A 26,087-nucleotide genomic window follows, 5' to 3' on the forward strand; every position below is an offset into this window, starting at 1 on the left:
AACATCATTTCATTGGGCTCATATTTACTCCTTAGTCATCCTTTGTGTTTATTCCCTGAATACATTCTTCTGTCTACAACCACCCCCTGCAGCCAAAATGCATCAGGATGGACCTTCAGCACTGCACAGTCCTTCAGACATCATCATTCCTTGAACCCATTCCCTGCCTGTCTGCCACCAAGGGCATGACACTGTCATCCCCCTGCTCCTTTGTCTTATTTGAGTCTGGTGACTTTCTACTCCCTTTCTTCTTTAGAAAGTGCCTTCTCTCACTGGCAACCTCACCCTCTTTTCTGCTTTCCAGTACATTTAAATACCCTTCCTTTTACTCATCTGACAAATGCTCCCTCTGCCTTCAGGTTCCTCTCTAAAGCCTTTGAAGTCTGCCTGTTTTCAGCTACTTGGTGGTGCTTAGCAGGAGTATAGTTGGAGTATGAGCTTACTGGGACGGTGGCTTCCCTTATGTAGTTTATAGGCATCATGTTAAACTGCAGGGCAAATAAATACTGTTGAAAAATGGGTCTGATAGAAAAACTTACCTTTCTTTTTTCTTAAGCCAACAGGTACTCTGAGTCTCCCGTATGCTGATACTCCTCTATTTTCCCCCTTTTTAAACCGAGTGTATTCATGAAAATAAAGGAAATTAAGATAATAATATAGCAAAATTTTACTTAAAAATATTAATTTTCAGGTCACCATTAGATCCAGCATCCCATTCCACATGATCTCATCTTCATCGTCTAACTACTTATACAGCAAATGTGCTGATTTTTCAAGCTAATATTAGAATCATATTTTTCCAAGTACCCACCCACTGATACTCTCCACCTTGACGTAATGAGATCACTTTTCTTTCCCCTATTATAATTTGTAATAAAATATTGACAACCAGACCCCAGGTCTCTACCTTTGTTGAGGGATTTGGAAAGGTGTCAGTATAGATATTCTGGATTTTTTTTTATTTTGTTTTTCATTAATGAACTGATGCTGTCAGCATCTTCTATGATCACAGAATCACAGAATTTTCTAGGTTGGAAGAGACCTCAAGATCATCGAGTCCAACCTCTAACCTAACACGAACAGTCCCCACTAAACCATATCCCTAAGCTCTACATCTAAACGTCTTTTGAAGACTTCCAGGGATGGTGACTCCACCACCTCCCTGGGCAGCCTGTTCCAATGCCTCACAACCCTTTCAGTAAAGAAGCTCTTCCTAACATCTAACCTAAAATGATGTTGTACCATTTTCTCTGAAGGCAGCAAAAATCAGAGGAGGCGATCACTATTTCCATCTACTGTTCTTTCTCCAACTTGCATATTGGTCTGAGTGTTTTCTCTTTCTCTCACACAGATGCCTGGTTTTCTGTTTGCTTCTCTTTTTCTCCCTGTTCCCCGTCTGCTTCTGCTCTTAACATATATGCACATACGAAGGTTTTCCTTTCCCCAGACAGGAGAATCCTAGTGTGGCTTTGCATTACATTCCCTATAAATGCTGTCTGACCCAATCTAATTAGTCTTGGATGACCCTTGCTCTTCTGAAAGACTCTCTTCTCATTTCAGCTAAGGGAAGCTCTGAATATTTGTTTCTTTTTTCATCTATCTTGAAGGACAGGGGGTTCCTTCTCTGTCCCACTGTCAGGCAGTGTTGCATCCTTGCCCCTGGTTTCCTGCAGCCATTCTCCACCTTCCAGGCACCCAAGAGCCAAACTAACTAGGTCCAGGGACAGCCCTCTGCCATAAGCCCAGGTCCTTATGGATGCTCTGCACCATCCCAACAAAAACAGCTACCTGTTTTCCAGGCAGACAGAGAGAAATAAGGAGTTTTGTAGCAAAAAACACTGTCTGTCAGTGGTGATTTGGGTGGGCATCATGGAAGCAGACGGTTCAATGCACTGGGCTGGGTCTCCCACTGGCTCACAGCCGATCTCACCATCCCCAGCAGGAAAAAAGGCTGGGTAGCAAGTTTGGCCTCTGCCACTGAGCTGGCTTCAAATTTATTTTTCTCAAAATCTAGAAGCTTGTCTTCATCCTTCAGTCTTTTACTACCCCTTCCACTTTTCACAGTTTTGAACGTTTCTCATAAACACATTATTTAATTGCTTCATATTCACAGGGATTTCTCTGTTCCTCAAATGCAGTTTCGTATCTACCCTCCTCAGACTTTTCAGAAGTCTCTGAATTTTTCTCTGCTGAGAAAAATTAATCAGCAATCCCAGTTTTTTTCTTTGACACTATCTACCAGTTTCAGTGTTTACAGTTAGTCAATATATTTGGACCACTGCTAATTTTCTTCTAACGTGAGTGTGCTGTTTGTGAGCTGTTTATATATAACTTCTAAACTTTTTTCAACTTCTATATCTTTTTCCATTTTACTCACTGTTTTCATTTAATTTACTTTAAGTCAATCTTTTCATTTCTCTATTTTTAATTTATTTTTATATTCAGAGTATTTTCTTTGTTCAGTTTGTCTGTGGAAATGTACTGCTCTAAGTTTTCCTCAAAGGCAGGGACGGGGAGAGGAAGCTGTGCAAGCGATACCAGTTGCTCTTTTGAAGATGACATCTAGGCTAGAAGTAGTACTGGTCTCCTTCAAAATCTCATCTTTAAGGGTAGTTTTTGTGATATTTCTGTTCAAGATTAAGTCTTTATCATAGTGGCCAATTATTGACTATATTCCAATTGTTCAGTGTCAAGGCAAGATTTTACTTCTAAATCTTTGCAATACTATTTTGAAGTATTAAAAATACCATAAGAAAAGTCAAAAAAATTAAGTTAAGCTAAGTGTAAAACAAAACCTAGGTTTTACTGGTCTCTTTTCTCATAGAAAAGGAGAACCGATGTACAAGGGGACACGACTCACATGTTGCAGCAAATCCGCCGCATGTCTAGGAACTGAATCTAGACCTCTGAGTCCTTTTCCAGTTCCTTGAAAACAAACTTCCATGATTCATGTATGGAAAAATGTTCTTGGTGTTCATTTCTAACTTACACAACTGAAGTGGCAATAATGACCTCATTTAACTTTGCCATCACCAGTATTCAAGTTGTAAAGACTGTTTTTATTAAAAAGAATATGCCTCTGAGCAATCGCCCAGGTGCTTTCACTGGGAAAGCTTACTGTGTAGCTTTATCCAGTAAATCATTTCTGTGTCCTTGTCTACCAGGTCAGAAACTACCAGCAGAAACACCAGCCGATGGCATGGTGTGGAAGCGCCTCTATGCCTCTTGAGCTTTGCTCCTTTCTGGCCAGTGCTCACTTTTATCTCTGTTTATGTGGCCCAGGGGACATGGGACTGGCCAAAGACTGTCTCACGAGGCTGAGCTCTGTGTTTTCTGAGCTGGCAATGAGTCAAGCATGAAGCTGGCTGACAACCCATGCTGTCCTCATGTATGCAGCCATGGATCATTACACAGCAATGAAGTACAATATCTTGTTCAAAACCTGTCCTGTTTTATCTGAATCCCTGCTGACTCTGCTGGCCCTGAGCCACACTGGTGTTTACTGACCTTTTGGAGCAGCAATGTTGACTGGAGGAACAAAAATAGCTTCTTTCCAAGCCTGTGTGCAGACACAGAAGCTGTGGGGTGCTCAGTGGCCTTCAGACCCATTGTCAGACCATCAGGATGGTCTGGGACAGCCAGCCAGCACTGTCCCTGCTGCAGCAGCTGCTTGGCTTTTAGCACCCTGAACATCTGTGTGCTGATAACGCGCCGGCTGGTCCCACGCTGCAACGTGCAAAGTCTGCGTGACTTCCAGGCAACAGCACTTCCAGGCTGTGCCTGTGCTAAAAAGCAGAGATGATCCCACAGTGCTCCCTGCAGACCTGGCCCAAAAACAGCTGGGGGTAATATACAGGATCCCACTACACCTGCATTCTGGGACGTGCATATGGGTAGACAGAAAGGAGGAGTTCACAGTGCCAGACTGTTCCCGGGGTGCCTGGGTGGATGTGGAAATCATCCCTGCTACGTGAAGCAGCTCTGTGATACAACACAGCCTACAAGCATCTTCCTTAGCTGCCCATGGATATAGGCTGGTGCTGCAATAAGGGTGACATAAAACACACTCTGGGTCATTACAGTGACCACTAGTTTGAAAAATGTAGATGCCAGTTAGCCAAAGTCCCATGGCAAGGGGTAACGGGATCTCTCCAATGAGAAGCCCTGAAATTCTTCTTTTTTCTTCTTTTTTTCATTCAGTCTGTGGGTTAGGAAGGTTTTGCTGTGCCCCCAAATGGAAGAGGGCTTTGGCTACACCAAGGGTGTTCCTCAAGCTGGCTTAGATGAGACATGTAAAAGCAGAGGGACCCCAACTCAGTCAATATATTAAGACCACTGTTAATTATCTTTCAATGTGGTGTGTCTTTTATAAATTCATTTTTTAAAGTGAGCATTTTTCAAGTAATAGCAAGATTTCTACCTGTCTGTAGCGTGCCTACACAGGGGCTTGCCGATGGTCTCTTCAGAGACACAGCTAGATTTAACTAAAACAAAACAAAGCAATCCCTGCACTTTGATGTGAGAACACAACTATTTCCTTCAGCAATTTGTGATCGTCCTTCTATCTTAGAGAAGGAGCAGCAGCATCTGAGCCACGTTTGCTGATGTGTGCTGAAAGGCTGGGCTAACGGGGGATTAGCAGGAAGACAGTTCCAGGATGGATTATCTCTGTGCATAATGGTAAAGAAATGTCACTTATTGCAACACGTACTGACACCAGGCTTGGAAGGCTGCCTCTGGCAGCAGTTCTTCGGGTGAGCACTGTGGTGTCCTTCCAGGCCTGTGAAAATACATGAGGTTTTGTCCCAAGCATCAGATGTCTTGTCTGATGCTCTGGTGTCCTTTCAGACCCAGAAAAAAAACTCCCATACTGTCATTATTTCCTCTTGAAAACCCACAGCATGAGGAGGTTTCAATTTCCACCTCATAAGATTTGGTTAGCTCACGGTACTCCCACTCTAGGACACTTCTCACAAGCATTGAACTGATACTGTCAGACAGAAGAGCAAGACAGATAGCAAGAATGACCAAGATAAATCCAATTGTTTGAGACATCTGAGACATGTGTGTTGTTTAATTTGTCCATACCATAGAACATGACAAAATAAATTAGTAGCAGAGGAAAATATTGCATAGTGCCATTACGGGGTGAAGATTTTTGTGTTTAGTCAAAACTCTGCCTAAGAAGATATTTGAGTGTCAGGGAATATCCATTTCATCTATGCACTTAATTCCCCATATTCTGCATACCAGGAATTCAAATGTCTTCATTCAAATTCTTTTAACAGTTTTAGCATTGTATCTGTTCCTGTTTGTTTCTCTCTTTTTTTAAAGAACACAGAACTTGTTAGAAATACATTGCTGAGACTTATTTTGTTTTTCCTCTTTGGGGATATAAGATGTATTAATGTCTTCGTAATAACCAGAATAAAGTCAAGACTCAAGAACCCAAAATTTGTACTCCTTTGTCAGTTAAATATCCCACTAGAAAAAATGAGAAAATAAATTAAAGAAAGTAAAAAACAGTACGACCACAGAATCCTATTATTTATTCCTACATCAAACAACCTGTATACAGTAGGAGAAATTCCTGTTTTTATTCAAAAAATGAGCTTTGCATATTTGGTGACCAAATGCTATGAAGTAAGTTATATGTTGTTCAGCTGGTTGTAAGCAAGTGAGTGAATGAATGAGAAGCAGTTAGAGGAGGAACTGACTGTTATGCAACCTGTTTTCATTGTAGTTGTGTCATATGGAGTGTTTCTCTCACCTCAGTCTGTGAATGAACAAGAAGGTTTTGTAATATTTGTGCATTAGGTTCATTAGAGGCATCTACACTCATGTCCCACCAGAGAATGTCCTTGCAGAAGCCATCCTGCTTTGACTGTTACAGACACCTGAAGTCTGGAGGAACTACATTTTGGCCTCTTAAGTGAAAGACCTTTATTTTTGCTCCCCAAGAGACAGCACAGAAAGTGTTATCCATGACTGTGCTCCTTCCCTCACATCACAGGCTGTGCTGCCTCATTCACCTTGTGTACCTGACTGAGAAATGTAAATGACAAGATCTTTATGTGCTCAGAGAAAAATGATCTGAGCTGTAAGAGACATGAACAGGATGTCAAATAGCACTCATTTCCAGCAATGACATATCTGTTGGAAACACTAAGCATCTGTGTTGTACTAATTCCTCTGACAGTAACTTATCAAGGTAGCTGAGAAAAAGCGAGAGCAAGAAAACATAAGACAAGTACACAGAAGTATTTTAAGTTGGACTTGTAGGATATATGTAATTGCCCTTTGAGAGAAACCACTTGACAGTATGTAAAGAGAAGAACTTTACAATTGTGGAGCAGGTGTGTGCAAGGCTGCTTTCTTTAGCACATGTGCTCCCCAAATCTCAGTCAGACGCAAAGGCATTTCATGAAGTGACTCCATGCCTGTAAACAAAACTGTGCATTGAAATTGCAGGTGTTCTGAAAGCTGGGGCAAAAGGGACAAGGGACATAAACACATCTCATGTGCTTCCTATGTTGATCTTTCTCAGGAAAGCATTTAGGAACTGGTCAAAAGGCACACAGTGAGCTCTGTAGAGGCTGTAGCTTAAGGGGAGATGATTGGTCTAAAAGTGGCCAGTGCCCATGACTCTGCCCATCCATGAGAAGTCTCCACACAGATGCAGGCCTAGACAAAGCACTCCAAGCTCATTGCCCATCACATAGTTGTCCTGTGCAAGCTAGGAATTTTAATCCTTCATAAAAAACAGTCTCTTGGGATTCCACAAATGATATTAAAATATTTCTGCAGATGAGAAAAAAAAAAAAGAGAGGTAAGCTTTGAAGAAGTCAAGCATGAAAAAGATCCACCTATTGCAGCAATTTGCTGCAGTAAGAGATATTGAAAGTTGGTCGCTTCTTTAAAAAGCACCTATACCCAGCAAATCCATGGCAGATTTTGCTATTCAGTGTAAGCACATGGAGATGGTAAGACCTCCCTGAGGAAGAAAATAATTTCTCTTGAAACACTGACATAGCACATAGGCCAGACATTTCTATTAATATTAGTCAAAAGGACAAAGAGAGATTTAGAAAGCCAGTCTGTGATAGTAGAAGCAAAGCAAAAAAAAAAAAAAAAAAAAAAAAAAAAAAAAAAACAGACAGGACAAAAAAAAAGGAAAGAAAAAGAAAAAAAGAAACACTGAAAAAAAACGGTTCCATTTTGATCCTGGGCTTCAGGCCATACCCAGCGCAGCTGCAGCAACGAAACCAAGATACCACAGAAACAGAAAAGGACGGTCTACTTCTCCAGAAACAGGGAGAGGAAAAACAAGTCCCTAGGAAGCTGGGGAAGCAGCAGGGGAAACATCTTGAAGCAGAGAGTTGCTTTGATCCTGAAGATAAATCAACATTGCCAAAATGGATGAGCCATTTGGACCAATTCCCTGCTGTTTAAGGATTTGTCCTTGAAGTGATGAGTGCATGTGAAAACCCACATATGCACCGAGGAAGGGAAGGCAGATGACATCAGGCCTGAATCCAGATTAGAAAAATGTGCATGAAAAAGCAAGGGAAAAAAAAAAAAAAAAAAAAAAAACTTACATTGCACCATAGGAAAGTTTGGTGTTTCCTTCCATCCCTCCGACAGACAGTTTTTTTGGCCCCAGATGATGAACACCATATGTTATGGACCATCTGCCTCTCTATGTGCCCAGGCTGTCTTAGATCTGTCTAGCAGGAAGGTTGAAAACAATTGGTAGCACTGGTGCTCCACACAGGACTGGTGCTCCACAGTGCTTCAGCTGGCACCAGCTACCCAGCTGTCTGGGCTGAAAAAGGTCTCATCTGCTTCTCTATCTCCATAACATGGACCACAGTGGTCATTTCCTAGGTATTCAGGACAGCTGGGCAAAACAAGCCTAAGGAAAAAAAAAATAAAATAAATAAATAAATAAATAAGACCTCCAAGCCATATAAATGCTCTCAAAAGACCAAGTTTCTTCAGAACATTTGTCCTCAGAGATTAATGTTTGCATTTCACCTTAGTTTTGCTTCTCTACAACGGGCCATCTTCACCCAAACAGGAATTTAAAAAATTCTACAGAAAGATGTACAAAATCGTTAATTTACAATGTCAGACCCTGACATTTTCCAGCACCTGATGGATGCTACTGTAACGATCACATCAATTTCTAAAATTGACATCCTAATGGTTCACATAGGCTTTTTAAAAATATTTCACCCCTTTCAAATGATCCATTGAAAATTATTTTCCAGACAAGATACTTCATTTTTATGCTGATGCCATCACCATCCAACATACATAACAGGTTTTTACACAGTTGGTTTTTTTTTGTTTTGTTTCTAATATAAAAACACACCTTAGGATAGTTGATTTTGCAGCTCATGTTGGATTGTTTGGTGCTTCCAATTATTAAAAACATAAACTGTGAGAGCAACACTGTATGTGTTTTAGATGGGAAGAAGTTAGGGGACAAAATTCTGAGAATGTAGACTGTATGCATCCAAATCTCCCTACATTCAGGAAAATAAAAATACATCTAAGTGAAAATGTTATCACCTCTTTGTCATCATTTCATTACCAAAGTCAACGGGTAGTGATATCGGAGTACATGCAACATGATGTTTTGAATGTTGTAGTACTGTTAAATAAACATAGGGATAATATTCATTTTCAGGGATAATAATAATGTTTTCAGCAACTCAAACAAGTTCATTTTTCTAAAGCTCGAACACACCCAACTACCAAAAATCCACACCAGGAAGGATAAGTGTGTTCCTAGGGGTATTTTGTAGCCTTTATCTGAAGCATCCCCTCTCTGGTTGGTTTGATTGAAGTCCTTTTAACTGGAATTTAAGTTAGAGAGAAATGCTGGGGAGTTACCAGCCAGTCCTTCCTGTCCCACATTTAAGATAAAAAGAAGTGTAGAGCATGTGTGGATCCAAGAGCTCTCTGCAGCCACTGAACATTAAGAGGAGGCTTGAGCATGCCCCACCTGACTTCATGGACTGCTACACCTCTGCCAGCCCAAGCATAGATGACAGCTGCTTCAGGCCCATAGGTTCTCTGCAAAACCTGGACACACAAAAATATGCTTTGATTGCTTACTAAACATAATGCTTTACTTTTTTAAAAAGTGTGGCCTCTTGATTGGTTTGCATTTCAGTGTTTATATCTCACCAGTTCCCATAGGAAATCTGCCATAAGAATTTGAAACTGAAGCAGACTTGATTGTATACTGCTGAAGATTACAGAAATGTGGGTTGAAACTGGTATAAATAAAGAAAGATGTCACTTTTTTCATTTTTTTTTCTCTAAATCTTTGTGTCTATATAAATTAAAACATGGAAAATGTTTTAAAGATGTGTCTATTTAATCCTAACATAATTAATATTCTGTAAAACTCATCTGTCTTTATAGAGCATGACCTTTAATGTTATGTTTTCATTATCTTAATCACCGTGAAGACAGGCTGCCTAGAAAGCGAAGAGTGGCCATGGCAAAAAAGAATATCTTAATGAGATCTTGAAGATCTGCACAGTAGAGTAAATTAGAGAAGTTTCATGTATGATTTCATTATATACATCTCAATAATGGCAGCAAAGAAATATGGCTTATTTTGCATATGACATTTTTCAATTATCCCAGAACACTGTGCAACCAGATATCCGTGCTTTTATAAAAACATATATAAAGCAAGGACTCAAACTTACCCACTGTGGATTCCGCTGTGGTGACCTACTGCATAGATTTACATTGGCAATGCCATAGAAGTCATGCACATTGAAATAATTAATTTGAGTCTAATTTTTCTCCCTGGATTTTGCCATCTGATTACCATTTTTTCTTTATCTTTTTACAGGCTCTTTGAAGGTGGTATAAATTGCATCTAGCTCTGATTAATGGAGGGAAAATGCTAGAAAATAAAACCTTCACTCCAGCTGGAATGTAAATGAAGCCTTTCAAAATAGCGCAGTTTTTAATAGAAAAAAAAAATGAATTAACTTAACCTAGAATCTTACATATGCAGACAAAAAATCGATTACCTAAATAATCTCAGTTTGTCTCTGCTACAGTCCTTGATAGAAGGCAATGGCTATATCAAATACAGTTTGTTGTGCTGCCAAGATAATAATCTTGTTTTTCAAAGATACATGTAAAATAGACAGCACCAGCAGTGTGTCAGTACTGTGCAATCTGAAGGCTTGAGCTGGCAGCAATTACTGCCAAGTGTATACCACGTGAGGGCAATTTTCAAATCCGTAAATGGAAATCAGATGCCTGGCCATCGCTGGCTGCCTGGAGGGGCTGGGTGCTGAACAGCCATTTACCCTAATGAAAAACTCTTTGCTCCCCCACTTTGGGCTAGCTGAATCCCCATTTAGAATCACAGCAACTGCAGCAGAGGTTGGATTCCTGACATAAGCACAGTCATTAATGTGACTATTTGGGGTGGCAGAGCAAGAGAAGCAGGTGTAGCATATGGAAGTTTCACCATCAAAAAGTTTAGGAATCATTCTTCCAATCATTTTGGGTTGGTACTAAATAATTTGGGAGCAAGGAAAATCTTGTCTCTAAGGTCAATCCCTCTTTGCGGAATGAGTAAGACTAGGAGAGAAGATGCTTTCCGGGCCATATTATAAACAAATATCAGGTGAATAACCTGAATAACCCTAGAACATGAAACTGGTAATTACCTCCCAAAATCTCTCTTTCAACAAAAGAGAAACTTGTCCAGAACAAGTTGAAAATGTGTAAGTTGCTTCTGCAAAGCAAAGAATGAGTGGGGAGAGAAGGAATACAGGGATCATGCCCACCTCTTCCTTGTGCACACCAGGGGAACAAAAACTGTGCCAAGTTTGACTTTTCTCAAAGGTGCCTGAAGTCAAAGTTGGGTGGTAAATACGAGAAAACTCACATTTCAGAATCCCACTTCCCACATAAGTGTCTTGCATCTGTTCATCTGGTATCTCTCACTAGGACTGAAGAGTAGGAAGGGCCTTTGTTTTCATTTCTGAGGTGGATCGCACTCCAACAAAATGAGGCAATGTCCAAGTAAGAGTAACCTACCTATCAAAACATTTTATCAAGTTGTAGAGTCCCCCACTTTAGCTGGGTTGATTTTTATTTTTTTTCATGATAGCTTATTTGTCATGAGAAACCCTCGTGTGTGAGACCCCTGTCCTTTATTCCCTCATCATTTGCACATCCACCTACATGTTATTACACTGAGGACACGGAATTCTCTTTGATCATCTTAGAAATGCAAGTGTGGGAAGTGCACACGTTTGCACACATGATCAGGGTATGAGAGGCAGTATAATAAGCACAATTACCTTATCTCATGCCTTCCTCCATGCTCTGCAAAGCCTTTACTTCTAGCACACATAGGAGGGTACGATGGAACTGGACACACCTGAAGAGAAACAGATGGCAGAATGAGGATGCTGCACGCTCCTGCCCATGTAGCTGGTAGAACAGGGCTTAAGGGTATGATTCCCAGAACATAGGCATGTCTTTGCACATCAAAGCTCAAGTTCAGTACATTGCACAGAAAACAGAAATTAAATTTAGCTTTGGATGTCAAAGAATTGCTGTTGTAATGAGCCAGATTAATTTCTGGCATGAACAGACACAATTGTCATTGATTTTGATGATTTACGAGAGCAATTTATCCTCACTGTAACACCACTGACTTTGCTGCAGTTACATCACAGCTTAATTTAGCCTGATATTTTTATCAAAGGAAGGAACAGAATTAAAAGACCACGTGTCTCAGTTCAGGCATTTGTTTTCTACTTTCACATTTTACATGGAATGCACTTCTTTAAGCTATATATCCCTCCAGCTGTCTGTTCTCCTATACTATGATAGCAGTCTCCTTTCATTTTTCTTTGCCAACCGTTTGCATCAGAGCTTATTGAAAATATTGTCACCTGTGATGTGTTAGCTGTCTTACAAGATTACAGATGACTACTGCCTTGCACAGCTTCTCTTCTCCCTGTATCTCTTACATACTGACTAGGTTGTTTCCTGGACAGCAAACACCAGATAATCTATATAAAATGTTTTTTATTCTTTCCTCAACCTCACACTGCTCTTTTCCTTTTAATGACTTTATAGATAATGTCCTGAACAAGTGCAGGGTAAAGATCTTCATGTAAATTGTTGACAACTCTAAAATATATAGACTCCACACATGCTATGCAATTAGTAATAAAATCTCTCTTCTTTTCTTCTTTCACACACACTTCATTCTTGGGCCATTTGTAAAATTATCATTACAGTGAAGAACAAACACAATACTCAAAATGGATGCCATGTACAAGGACACAAGTATCTATTCCCTCTGTAAACCAGATTCTTGGAAAATGCACAGTTGCCAAATCCAACAGCTTGAACTATTTTATCCTGTCTGCTTAATTCATATTCTGGGCATACAATGGCATGAGTGTTTAACAAAAACTGATATTCTGTTTCACTGCAATCTCTCCCACCAGGGGTATGGGTACCCCTGGGAAACTCTGGTTTCTCCCTGGTTGGGCACAGATTCACTGAAGAAACCAAGCTATCAAAAGTACTTGCATGTAATATAGCTGGACTGCTATAGACCAACAAACAAGTGAAGGCCTCTAAAAATCTCTCTGAAATCCTCCCCTTAAGCTTGCAGGAGCAATTTTAAAAACTGTTAAGATGCAACTACATATCGAGGTATCTCCAGAGAAGTCTGTGATGAGGTTGCCACAGACCTTGGACCATAGCACACAGCCCTGAGGAGGAGAAAAAAGAAGGAGGCTCCGAGGCAATCGAAGGCATCCTCCTGGCATCAGAAATCAACCTGCAACCCCACCGGCTCCTCACCAGCTCGTCTATCCCCACACCTGAGCACATTTACGCTGAAGGGAATTAGCTACAGCACACAGAAGGAAGTTTTTGCTGTAGAAAAATAGAGACAGCATTTAATTGGTAGGTTTACATGTGTGCTCTGCTGTTTCTATTCTCTGTGCACACTCGATTCCTGTCAGAGATGTCCTATCACAGTAATTAGCTGAGGTTATTAGTTGATGATATCTTGATGTTTTCATACACAAACAACGTAATGTGCCTTCTGAAGTTTTCCTCCAAGCTGGGTGATGAGACCTTGCACAAAGAGGCTGAGGCCCTCTCTGATGGGAGGCCTTTGAGGTGCATGGCCTGATCCTTTTTGTCCGCTTGCTCATTGCCTCTTTGCTCCTTCAGCTCCACAGCAGAGGATTTTCAGGCACTTCTAATTATATTTGCATGTAGTCTTCTGCTGAGCTACTGTTCAAAACAACAGCCGTAACGAATAAACAAACAAACTCAGGGCTGCCAGTTCAGGCAGCCAGCATGCTCACTCTGAGGATATCTGCCCTTCCCTAGCACCAAGATCACCGACTGTCTGCAGTGGCCTTTCAATTCACAGTAGTCTTTGAACATTAGGCTAACACATCCTCGGACCCCCAAAACCAAAAGTCCTCAGAGACTTTTTTTAACTTTTTGTTTTATTTTACTTTATTTTTATTATTTTTATTTTTTTCTTCCATTTTCTTTATTGGGCTTTCCACAGCCCTGGAAAAATGTCTGCAATATCTTTCATAAACATCATCATTTATTAATGTACTGCAAGCCTGAAACAGCCCAGTTGTTTGGGTGCTTGGTAACGTCTGAGGTTAGCTCATTTATAAAGAGGAGCAACATTGGAAAGTGTTTCTCTTCAGAGAACCATGATGATGAAAAGTTGTTTAGAGCTCATCCAAAATTCTGTCTCACACCGGACCTTTAATATAGTTTATTTTGGATGAATTTACAGTATGTTTTTTATTCTCCTTAATAACCACCAGTATATTTGTATGCATTATATTAATGCAGAGGGGTTTTTTTTGATGTTATGTGAGAGGTGGAGAAACTGCACCTGGGAAATTTGGCTGGCGTATCTATGGAAGTGTAACAATAGTGTGACAGCTTAACCAAGTGGGTATTGGTATTTAACTTGCTTTTCTTTGCATTTAGCAGTTTCAAATATAATTTGAATATTCATAAGATAGCAAACCAGTGACTCATTAAAAAGACATATCATCTAATAGAGTGAAACACTGCAGAAATAATCCAACAAGTCTGCAGGTTGAGCAGATCAAATACAGCAGAGGCCAGAAGGGAAGGACCCACAAAACTTTTCTTTTCTAAAAGTGTGTGCATAAGGGAAGGGTTAGGATCATCATGTAATATTCAGGAGTTACACGGGAAATACATTTCCCGTAGCAACAGCTGTTTTAGACATTAGAGACAGATTAAAGAGAATTTATTTCATCTATCTTTTGTTTTAAATGAATGGTTATCTGCCAAACCAGCAGGTCAAAACAGGCACTTTTGTGAAGACAAACATCTCTTCACAAAAATTATATTATTGTTGTGGTTTTGGTTTTCTTATCTGATGGTGGGCAATCATGTGCCATACTGTAAGTTATTGCGTGATTACTAATTCACCATTTCAGTTCTACATGGTTAGCCAAAAAGGTCTTAAGTAAGTAAAAAGGAATGCAAAAATATTAATAAATTCAAGATGCTAAACTCTGATTTGTACCTAATTTTGTTAATACATGCAGTCCAAATTAAAATTTAACATCAGACTTTCTGGATTTGTTGGCTTTAAAAGATCCAATAAAAAACAAGTTTGTATTATAAAAATATTATAACCCAGTTTTGATCTTAGCCCTAGCTCTGTTAAAAGAAAACTATAGGCAAGTAATAATCTCTATAAACGAGTCATTATCAGAGATTATTATTTTTAAATAGCATCCAAAAATTTGTCAGGAAAAAAGAGGAAAGGTTAGATTTCTCTCCTTGTACAAAGAGATTAGGCTCAAAGCCTCAAAAGCTTAGATACTTAAGTCCTGCAAAGGGTCCAGACTCATCTCATCTTACTAAAGGATCCTAAGTTAGGAGTCAACACAGATTTCCTCTGAAAGTTCTTTGGAAGAAATGAGGAACACCAGACAATGGCCCAGCTTTCTTAAAGACTAAATAAACTTCTGAAGGTGTCTGCCTCTTGCTATTGGGGTGCTGGGAGGGGGATGCTCTTTCCAAAAGCAACTTGGGAAAACAAAATGTAAGCTCCTTACTTGAAGGTCAGTGGCTCTCTAGGAGTTTGGTGCTTGTGTGAAGCAGGACGTCTGCTGCATGGGATGCACTGGGTGTCACTGATAAACAAGGGGAGGGGCAGAGAGAAAATGGGAAAAAAATATGTCAAAGGACGATGTACTCATGAATTTTTATATAGGCTTGTCCTGATAGTACTTGCAAATTTATTAACTGATTTATTTTACTTATGTTAATGAGATCACGTACTGCAGGCAGCATGGAAGAAGCATTTGTTTTCAAAGTAACTTAAATATAGAGCAGATGGTGGCCTGGTGATCAGGGCCTGGATTTGTTCTCAGTTCCAGGTTTGCAGTCACAATCTATTTATTAGACTCTAAATCAGATTATATCATAGTTGGGCCAAAATTCACAAAAATCTACATGGAAAAGCTTACATTTGATAGCTGAGAGTCAGGGTGTTGATTAATATAATTTTCAATAGAAGGGACTTAAATGTCCTGGCTACTTGGGCTCTGGTATATCTGATTTATATCTGTGGAAAAATAAGTCAGTTATGAGGCCCTATGGAGACAGATCAAAGACCTTGATTGCCCACCAGCAAAGGCTTCCACTGGGATGTGGGAGACTCGGGTTTAGGTCCCCATTTCAAATATTTCACAGCCTACATTTCCACAAGAAGAGTTTGAAAGCACCAATCTTTCAGAGAAGGTAGCAGCAGGATATTTGAGATATCTGCCTGTATTGCAGGATAGAAAATTTTCCAGATCTGTACCTAAATCAGGAGGGGACAAGGTCTGAAACTGCATCATTCGTATCTCAGGGGACTTCCCTAACCACTGAGTTCCTGGAATCTCATTCTGGCACATTTACTACTTGGTCCTATGCAAGCATAGGGGGATCTGCAGGACAGAAATGTTCCACAAAAGAGCAGCGAAGCGTGCTGTAGAGAAATCACATGTACAAACATTACAGTGTATGGCAGGTCCTTATCTCAGACATCTCGCACTGTTTTTTTGTGCTTACAGCTTTTAAGCAAACTCTCTTCAGCTCTTTTGGTGCCCATCAGTCCCTCTGATGGTGGCCATGGATGAAGCTGACATTTGCTGTCTTATCAGACATGCCTGAGTCCTCCTTCTCTCTTACATTTGGTTTTGGTGATGCAGGTAATACACACTGATCTCTTCAGAGCACCAAAGGAATGACACAACTTCAGTCAGGTACACCTCATCTGAGGAAAGCATCTGGCACTGCATGCCTCTTGCTGTTAGCATGCAAAGTCCTCTCTCACTTACCCCACCATCTTACTAAAAGCTGAGCTCAGGACCAGAGGCAGGCCTAGCCTGAGGCACATGGGAAGCCTAAAAGAGAATTAAACTCCTTTGGAAAGATCCTCTGTACAGCACATCCTGATGAATAGGCCAGGACTTCCTGACTGGTTATTTTTCAGTGGCGCAGGGGTATGTCATGTGTTCGCACCAGTCCAGGGAGGGCATTTATGTATTCCCCACTAAAAGGGCTGAATTCCTCAGGCAAAGGAAGCTGCTCAGTCTGTCTGCCTGGCTTGCCAAACCTCTCCTCTCTAGGGAGAGTTTTGTTACAAAGAGGGTTTCCCCCTTCTTTCTCAGAGCACTTTCAGTCATTTAAATGTGAGCTCTCTCTTTGGATCTTATTATTGCTAAAAATGCGTACCTTTCTTGGAGCTAACATGGCCATTGTTAAAAACAAAACCAAAACATCTGCATGTGTGGGAAAGTAGGAGCTAGCACAAATAGTCATGACTGCAAATGGACACCGCTTTGCTTTCCAAGTGAATATGACCCCAGATGGTAGGACATGACTGTATGCTGGCAGTCGTTGAAATACTAAAATAAAGCCCCACTTCAAATATATTTGCCTCTAGAAATAGAAAAGTATCCTCTATATTTATGTTATATTAGTGGTTGGTTTTGGAAGTTTTGCCAGAAGTCATCCAGAAAAAAAAAAAAAAAAAAAAAGTTTTGCATTTTGCATGAATCATCCATGTTATGGTCTTTATAAACCTACATCATTACCAAAGTATGTCCCAAATTGCTGCATGAATACCATACTTGAAACACTGGTGGGAAAAGGAGGGTATGAAGTTATGTCACAGTACAACTGGTACTAATATGATGGCAAAACAATATCATTCTGTTAGTCTACGAAATTTCTGTGGTGATACTCTAACTTTAACACATATGACTTTGATACAAAAACAGATGTGGTAATACTCTGTTTTACATACGATGCAATGCCTCCATCAATCTGTGGCAATGTAACCTCAAACCGTAAGAGTAAAATAAGGCTGAACTTATAACTTTCTTAATACTTATTATACAGCATTGCAAAGGCAATACTCACTATAGATCTGATTGAGGGAACCTCTTAAAAGAAGCCACTGACACAGAGATTCTTCTGATGGCATCTTTAAATGAAGAAGGCTAATACATTGAAGGCAGTTGTCTTTCAACAGCTATCTCATGAAATGGGTTTTGCATGAGCTCTTAGTTATAAAAAAGAGGTTTATGAGCACTTGCTGGTGGACTTATTAAATTGTCACCCCCAAAAAGAAGATAAGCATATCCATTCCTTCCTCTGCTTTGTCTGTTTGTTTTGGTTGTTTGGTATTAACCTTAAGAAAGTGAGGACAGTCAAGAACAGGTACAGATAGTCCAGTGAAGTTGTGCAATCTCAGTGGAGTTTCAAAACCTGTATGTATAAAGACCTGAACAACCTGGTCTGATCTCATAGCTGCCATTCTTTTGAGATGGAGGTGGACTTCCTGAGGCCCTTTTGCACCTGAATTATGCTATGATCCTAAGATCATATCTATACAATTTTATATCTGAGATAATCTACACTAGAGTCTCATAATTCATCACTGTATTTCCACTGTAACAATAATTCAACCATGCAAAAGTCTGTGAATCACAGACTCTGAATCACAAGGAGAACTGTAATGTCCTTCACAGCTGCTGGAATGGCAACATGGTGGGACACAGGCAGTCAAGGGATTTGTGGAAGAGGATAACTTCTTGGCTCAGGTGTAGGATGGGCAGCTACTGTTGGATATACTATTCACTAAAAAGGAAGAGCTAGTTGGGTATGTGGCAATCAATGGCAATGTTGGCTGCAGTGACCATGAAACAGTAGAGCTGGAGATCCAGAGGCGAGTAAGGAAGGAGGTAGCAGAGTACAGGAGAGAAGACCTCAGATTATTCAGGGAACTGGTAGGTGGCAACACCAGAGCTCTGAAGAGTGAAGGAGCTCAGGGAAGCTCACAGGTCTTTAGAGAGGGGTTCATCACAATACTCAGAAAACCAAGCAGAGTTATCAGGATACTCATTTGGTTGAGCAGAAAAGCCATGACAGAGCTCCAGTGGGGGGGGAAATGTGGAAGCAGGGCCAGACCATAAAGGAGGAATTTAGAAACATTGCCAGGAGATGCAGAGATGGTGTCGCAAAAACTAAAGGTCAGCTGGAGTGAAGACATTCCAGGGATATCAAGGGCACCAAGAAGAGCTTCTAAGACTAAACTATCAGTAAAAGGCTGAGAAATGAATATATGGGACTGTCAGTAAATGGGACAGTGATTTAGGGATAGCAGACAGGCTGATATACTCCATGCCTGTCTTTACCAACAAGTTCTTCCAGGCCCCTACAGTAAACAAAAGGGTTCAAAGAAGACAGAGTAGCAAATAGAAGTGGATGAAAACTGAGTCAGAGATTACAGGTAAAATCTTGACCCAAAGAAAAACTTGGCCCTTGCCATATAGAGGAGCAAAACCTGACTGCCAGCATGGATTTACAAGTGGTAAATCATACCTGACAACATATCCTTATCTGATAAATTGCATGGGTTTCTAGACGAGTGGAGGGTAGTGGCTGCCATTTACCGTGCTTTAACAAGGCTTTCAACTTTGCCTTCCACAAGTTAAGTAAGAGCAATTTAAGTTAACCCAGGTTAAAACATTAAGGTATGGATGGGTGGAAAAACAAATGAATAAAAGATCAGTTGGATAACTGGGCTCACAGGTTAGTGGGTAATGGGTTGTACCTTACCTGCAGGTCAATGACAGTGGAACACCAAAGGGGTCTATACTTGAACCTTTCCCGTTTAACACCCCTATGTTACTTCCTCCTGTTACCTGGAGGAGGTAACAGCTCATGCTCATCAAGTTTGCATTTCACACTGAACTGGGAGAACCAGCCGATATGCACACCTGCCATCCAGGGGGAGCAGGACAGGCTGGAGGGATGGACCAATTTATGAAATTCATTGAAGACTCACTGGAAGAGGATAGCTGTGCTCCATGCTGCAGCTGCAGAGCTTCTGAATTTCAATGCTGGCTCCTTCCCTCCTCATTAGGGGAAATACCTCTGTATTGAGCCTTTCCACATGCATGCAATGAGAACCAAGGTCAGATCCCCATACCCAACCTGTGTGTGAATGCTGCTGAAAACCTGCCATTGAGTTCTTACTGCACAACTTCATTACAATTCACTCCTTAAACATTGCTTAGTCTTTCCATACACAAGTGGGTCTGATCCAAAACTCATTGACTTTGCAGCAAATCTTTCAGCAGAATGCAGCAGACTTTGGATGAAGACCTCTGCAAGTTATTCTTCTCCTTTGTGCCAATATATTAATATTTTATGTTATATATGTTTCATGACTTGCCCTATTTATGGTCTTGCATTTGTTGGTGGTGGTGGCTTTTGGGTTTTGTTTTTGTGTTTCTGTTTTGTTTTGTTTTTAACTTCGATCATTTTATCTGAATGTCCATAATCAACTCAGTTGTTTCAGCCTTGACCCTATTATCATTGCCCTTCAGAACTTTGTAGCTGACCCTGCTTTGATCAGGAATTTTGAGTAGAGACCTCCTGAAGTCCCTTCATACCTGCATTTTCATATACTCCTGTGAACTGCTTTTCTCTGGTAGCACTGGGGATGAGGAATTTCATTTTTAGGCTGTTTTAAGGAAGAAATCAAATGCAGCTGCAGCACTAACTGGCCTCCTTTTCTCCCACCTTCATCTTTCTCCACACTCTGCTAAGTCCATTAAGCTTCTTTATGAAATTTTCAGCTGATTGACTATTTATGGAAGCTTTCATGACATAATTGTAGCAAATACCTTGAAAGCAAACAAACAGGCAAATAGACAGAGTTTGGCTCTACTACTAAGGACTAGACCATGTCTTTGTTCCAAGACCCAAGACCCATGCCTGGAGGGGTACTCAACTGTGCTGTGCTCAGCAGTAGCAAAAATAAAAATAAAAAAGTTATCCTCTTAAAAGATTCACATTCAGCATGCTGCTACTGTGGGAGAAAGAGGAAGAAAGGGGAAATGGAAACAGAAGCACATGAAAATTGTTACTGTCCTATGCCAGCATCCACTGATGTTGTACATGTACACACACCCTTAGATTCCCAGCCAATTCCTTTTACAATTTTTGTTTTTTGCATGCTTTGAGGAGGTTGGGGGGGGAGGTGAGGGGGAACATCACATACGGATGAATTAAATTTATCTTGTTCCTGAGCCAAGATATTGTACTAGGAATTTCAGTCTTCAGTGATCTAGCCAAAGAGAGCCTAGCAGCTTTCTTAAGCATCCTTAGTCACACACATTCTTCATACCAGGAGCTAAAAATATTAAACTCGCTGGCGCAGCAAACTGACAGAACAGCTAAACCTTTGGTCTGCAAAATACATTAACATGGGGAAAACCTACCCTACAGATATTGTCAGTATATTTGAGCACCTCTAGCAGAGTCTAGAGAAAGAAATTTAACACAAGAAAGATGCAAAAAATATTTTGAGTTCCTCAAATATAAAAGATGCTTTACTAATCAAAATAAGGAGCAAGAAGGAGAAGAGTGGAGAAATTTGACAAGACTCCTCATAAAAAATCTCTGAGACGTAAATAACCATGTGGTAGGAATCTCACAGTTAGGAACTCACAGGAAATACCCATGGCCAGATTTCCAAGGGTACTAAGATGTCTGTGAGCCAGGCCTGAGGCTCTATGGAAAAAATAAATAAAAGATAATACTAATAATAATAATAATAAAAAAAAAAGAATAGGGACCAAAAGGACTTAAGGAGACCTATGACCTGACTTACCATGTTGGATGTCCATGCTAAAAGTATCAAACCACAAAAGAATTGCACAGGATCTTCCAGTTCTGGTAAATATATATTTATCTGTTTCTTTGATACCAAAATACGTTGGGCATTTCAAGTCACGTCCTGTGTATCTCCAGAATTGCCTCAGGCCTGGCAATAGCAAGCAAATCTTCAGGTTGAGGCAATGCAAGGCAGCTTCACAAACCAATATTCCTCCTGCCCGCCTCATGTCTGGCAGCAGACTTCATCTGGCAGCAGCCCCAGAGCTCACCAACACATAAGGGGGAGGAGTGAGGCTATGTTTTTAATCTTTAATTGGAGCTGGGAGATAATCTGGATCTAACATCTAAACCACATCTCAATCCTTCATGAGCACGCTGATTACAGAGCCAGAGGGTATGCTACCAAGACAGAGACGAGAAGGGAGATGGCAGGAGGTGCTACCATTCCTGTCAGTTGAATCTGTTTGACTTTTCACCCTGAGTGTAGGAGAGAAATTTCCTGACATCTTGGATAAGGTGCCCAAGGCAGGGGCAGAATATAAAAATTGTATCATATCATCTCTTCAGAGATACTCACTGTATCCCCACCCCAGCCAGCACTACTAATGGTCTTGGAATACAGAGGAGACTCCAAACTCTCCTGGAGTGGGAGTTGCAGACAAAGTCAGCATACCTAGCTGAGACTGTATGAATCCCAGCAGCTGAAAAGATTTGCCTAAATCCACTTGGCAAGTCCAGCCGGAGGAACAACTCCGACCCCAGAAACTTTTCACAATGTTGTTATTTTCACCTAACATAATGAGGAAACCGCTGAAGATAAACAAAATTATCTATTGAAAGAGAAGGTTTTAGACATCTCAATAAAGTATGTGGGTAAAATCTGTTTTTGCTGCAAATAAGGACAAAATTCCAATCTCAGTATTATTTTAAAAAGCAAAGCTGATATTGGTTACACTGCAGGTCAGACAGATGTTCTATCCAAGGAGCCAAATCATTACTATTATAGTTGTGTTTTGTTTAATTGCAGAGCCTCAGAACTACAGTCACAGGCCCCACTGTAACGGATGACATACAAAAACAGAGCTAAAGTCCTTCCTGAGAGAAACCCACTGGCTTCAGTGTGATTATTCACACCACAAAGAGGCAGCTAATTTGCTCTAATGAATAAACCACCTATATATTTTTACAAAAATACACATGCACACACCAAACAGGAAAAAAAAAAAAAAAAAAAAAAGAAAAAAAAAAAAAAACAGGCAAACTTAGGTCCACCATGAAAATGAGCATATACATCTGAATAAACAGCAATTTGTCTTTCTTTCTTGGAAACAAAGGGATCCATTTTTTCTTTTTATTTTTTTGGTGGTGGTGGTGGTAATTTCCGAAGAGACAGAATGGTCCCATACCTAGAATGGCAAATTCAAGCAGCATAAAAGTTGATTATAAAATTATTTTAATTCAATGTTGCCATTTCTTGCCATTACTTCCAAATATGATTGAATAGTAAATAAAAACCTGCTAGTAAGTCCTAAAATATGACCGTGATTAGAGCAAAGTATTTTAATCTGTAGGCAAGTTCTATTAACCATACTCACTAACTTATTTTGCTCATGGACATGATCAGCCTTTACCAAGAAGCTAGCCAAAACATGCCACAGAATTGGAGATGTCCTAGAAGTTGCATGAGAAAACTACTTTCTTGACTTCTTTCAATCTTAAATAAATAGCAGGGTACTGTGTGTGCTGAAAGGAAATCGTTTATGTTGGACTAAAACGGAGAAGGAAAAAAATATGCAAAGGCCAGAATAAAAGTAGGCTGGATGCCTGGAAATAAATATGAATATATTAGAAAAAATATTTCAAACTAAGGATGTGAAAAATGGAAAGCCCAAACCAAAACTAGGAAAGGAACTTAATATAATTTGGTTTTATGGCTAAGAAGTGCCATAATACCAGTCCAAAGAAGGGCAAGACTGCTTCTGAGATCTGGAAAAACAGGATACATTTCTACTCCTTAACTGCTGTGGTGTGAGTCTTGAACAACTGCTTTGGTTTCTGCAGATTTACTCTAGAATTAAGCAAAAATATTTTGCCTTAAATTCCTGCTGATGTCGGGTGATCATGATGTAGGTCCTTGTGGATGCGCTGAGACTATCTGCCAATTGACTTGCAGGATCACAGGTTTTATCTGACTGAAATGATGAAAGCAGAATCTGGGCCCATTAAAATGTGCATTCACCATATCTTTCTTTGGCACCGGTATAAGTGTTTTCCACTTTAGCTGGAAGAATATTCTTGATCTGCCTGGGTGTGCCAGACAAATACCACTACACTCTGGGGCAAAGACACAGAGAGTGAGATGACAGCATACACCCGAGGACAATTGATAAAAAGCTCTCCTTATTTGCTTCCTACCGCAGAATCTGGTAAGATGTTTTCTTCTACTGCTTTCTATAGCTTTACCATTGCAAAAATGGAGAAATAGCAGGCTAAAGCTACCAGTTGTTACATGGCCAGCTGGTGATAGAAGGCTGAAAATTGCCATGAAAACATGACTGATATGAGGATTTTTCTGACATTCTGCTTCTGTTTTTTAATACATACTATAAGCTAATTTTTTTGTTGTTTTTTGCTGTTTCGTGATGAGCAATCTCTCTTTTTGTGACTGCAAAATAAAGAACTAGGTCATCAGGTTTATAACAATGCACCAGAAAAATAGGGGTCTCTTTAATATAACGGAGTCTGAAAATGTTAGCAACAGAAGGACCAAGAGGCTTTATTGAGAAATTATCTGTAAAGGCAAAGATAAAGTGACTGCAGAAAAAAAAAAAAAAAAGATCAAAGGAAAGAGCAAGGACAAGGAACACAGGAAGGCCCAGGGAACAGAAAATGTACTGAACTGTAAATACTGAATTAAGGGAAAGAAAATTATCTACAAATGGAAAAGGTAAGAGTGGAGAGAGCTGGCACAGAAGATATTATAAGTAACATATTTTCAAAAGATGATATTTAAAAATGTCATATAAAAAGGCTTTTCAGAAAAAAAAAAAAAAAAAAAAAAAAAAAAAAAAAAAGCCTTAAAAAAATGAATGGGCGAGAAAACCCATCAAATTGAACCAGACAGAGATAGAGAAATAGGCACGTCTGAAGCAATGAATGATGAGATAGGATAACAGAGAGAGAGAAAATAGGATTTTAGACAAATACTGGAGGAGTTGTACTGTATATAGGGCAAATTACATGACAGGCAAAGGAGCAATTAGTAGAAAAGACTGTCATTTAATCCTAGGAGCTGGTTAGGACCCAACCGGATGAGAAATGTGGTTTAAGTGGTTTTTCTAAGATCAGCATCCCAGAAGCCCAGCTAAAGAACATAAACAGAAAGATGGTGTCAATCACACTTGTTGGAAGCAAAATGGCACAGAAATGGTTTAACTTCATCCCTGAGGGTTAAATGTTGGTTCCGACTTTGTTTTCAGTTTTCAGCCTACATTTAAGAAAACCCCTCTGTTCCATTTGCTGCCCAGAGCCTCTGACATTCCATTTCTTAACTTTCTTCCTTTTCTCATAACTAAAAAAAATCACTGATCAAACCCAATTCAACAAATGTCAAAGGCATTCAGTCAAAGCCAGTATGTGGTCTCAAAACATCTCACTTCTTGGCAATGACAAAGAGCAAGATGACTGGGTCTAAGACAAGATGATCTTATTATTTTTAAAGAAAGGTATTCATATTTAGTCATACATTCCATCTAAGACATACTATTCAAAGGTTGTTTGTAATTCTAGCAGTCTTGCGCTTCACTAGTTCCCACGGGACCCTTGGGGTTTAACTGTCATGTTTAGTCACTGGAAAACTCTGTTCCACACAGACATCTGTTGGCCTGTGCAACTAAACACAGGCATAACCTCTTACTTTTGGGGGAGATTGCACCAGAGCTTCAGGCTACAGAGTATGTCAGAATCCTCCAGGCTCACGTTGGTAAGGATCACCAAAGACAGAGGGCAGGAATGCCTTGATGCCAGCTACAGCCCTGTAAACTCCAACTATTCATCATAAAGGCAATTATAATTATTGAGTTATAAATTAAAAATAAACAGGAAGAGTTTATCAGAAATTATAGTCATAAGGAAGTGTGCATGTAAGTGCACATATATGCACTGAGTTTTATGTACACGTAGATGTCTTTCATAGATACATTGCAGCATCAATCAGCACAGCTGTGTCACCATATAGGATTAGCAATTTTACAGTGCTCAGAGCTGTTTATAACAAGCTGTAATCCTCAGGATCAAGAAATTTAGAGGTACACCTCAGAGGCAGCGCTGGTATAATATAGCTGCATACTGCACTTTATGCTGATTTAGTAGTGTGTGCAAGTCTAGGCCAACAAAAACTTCAATGGAACACAGGTAAACCCTCAAAGTGATCTTTCCTCCCGTCACTTAAGAAAACACTTGGCTAACGTAAGGCTGAAAGAAGAAAAAGAAGACAGAAACCGTCTGAAGTTATGTTGGATCAGACATGGTCAAGAACTTTTGGATGCCTCTGTTACTGTCATCTGACCCTAACTGCTTCATTACAGAGCTTTGGCCAACACTGTCCATTGTTGCAACTGCCTTCTTTGGTTTGCAAGAAATTTATTTGTACACCCTTCATATATATCAATCTTTACACTTCCAGGCAAAATTCAAAAGCCTAACTGAATCCACTGCCACATGCTATTTTCCATATGTGCAGCAGTGCATCCTGGTTAGATGAGACCTTCTGCATGAACACCTGGGGCTTGCAGTGAGCCCCA

The sequence above is a fragment of the Anas acuta genome, chromosome 3 (assembly GCF_963932015.1).
Source record: "Anas acuta chromosome 3, bAnaAcu1.1, whole genome shotgun sequence".
Classification (NCBI taxonomy): domain Eukaryota; kingdom Metazoa; phylum Chordata; class Aves; order Anseriformes; family Anatidae; genus Anas; species Anas acuta.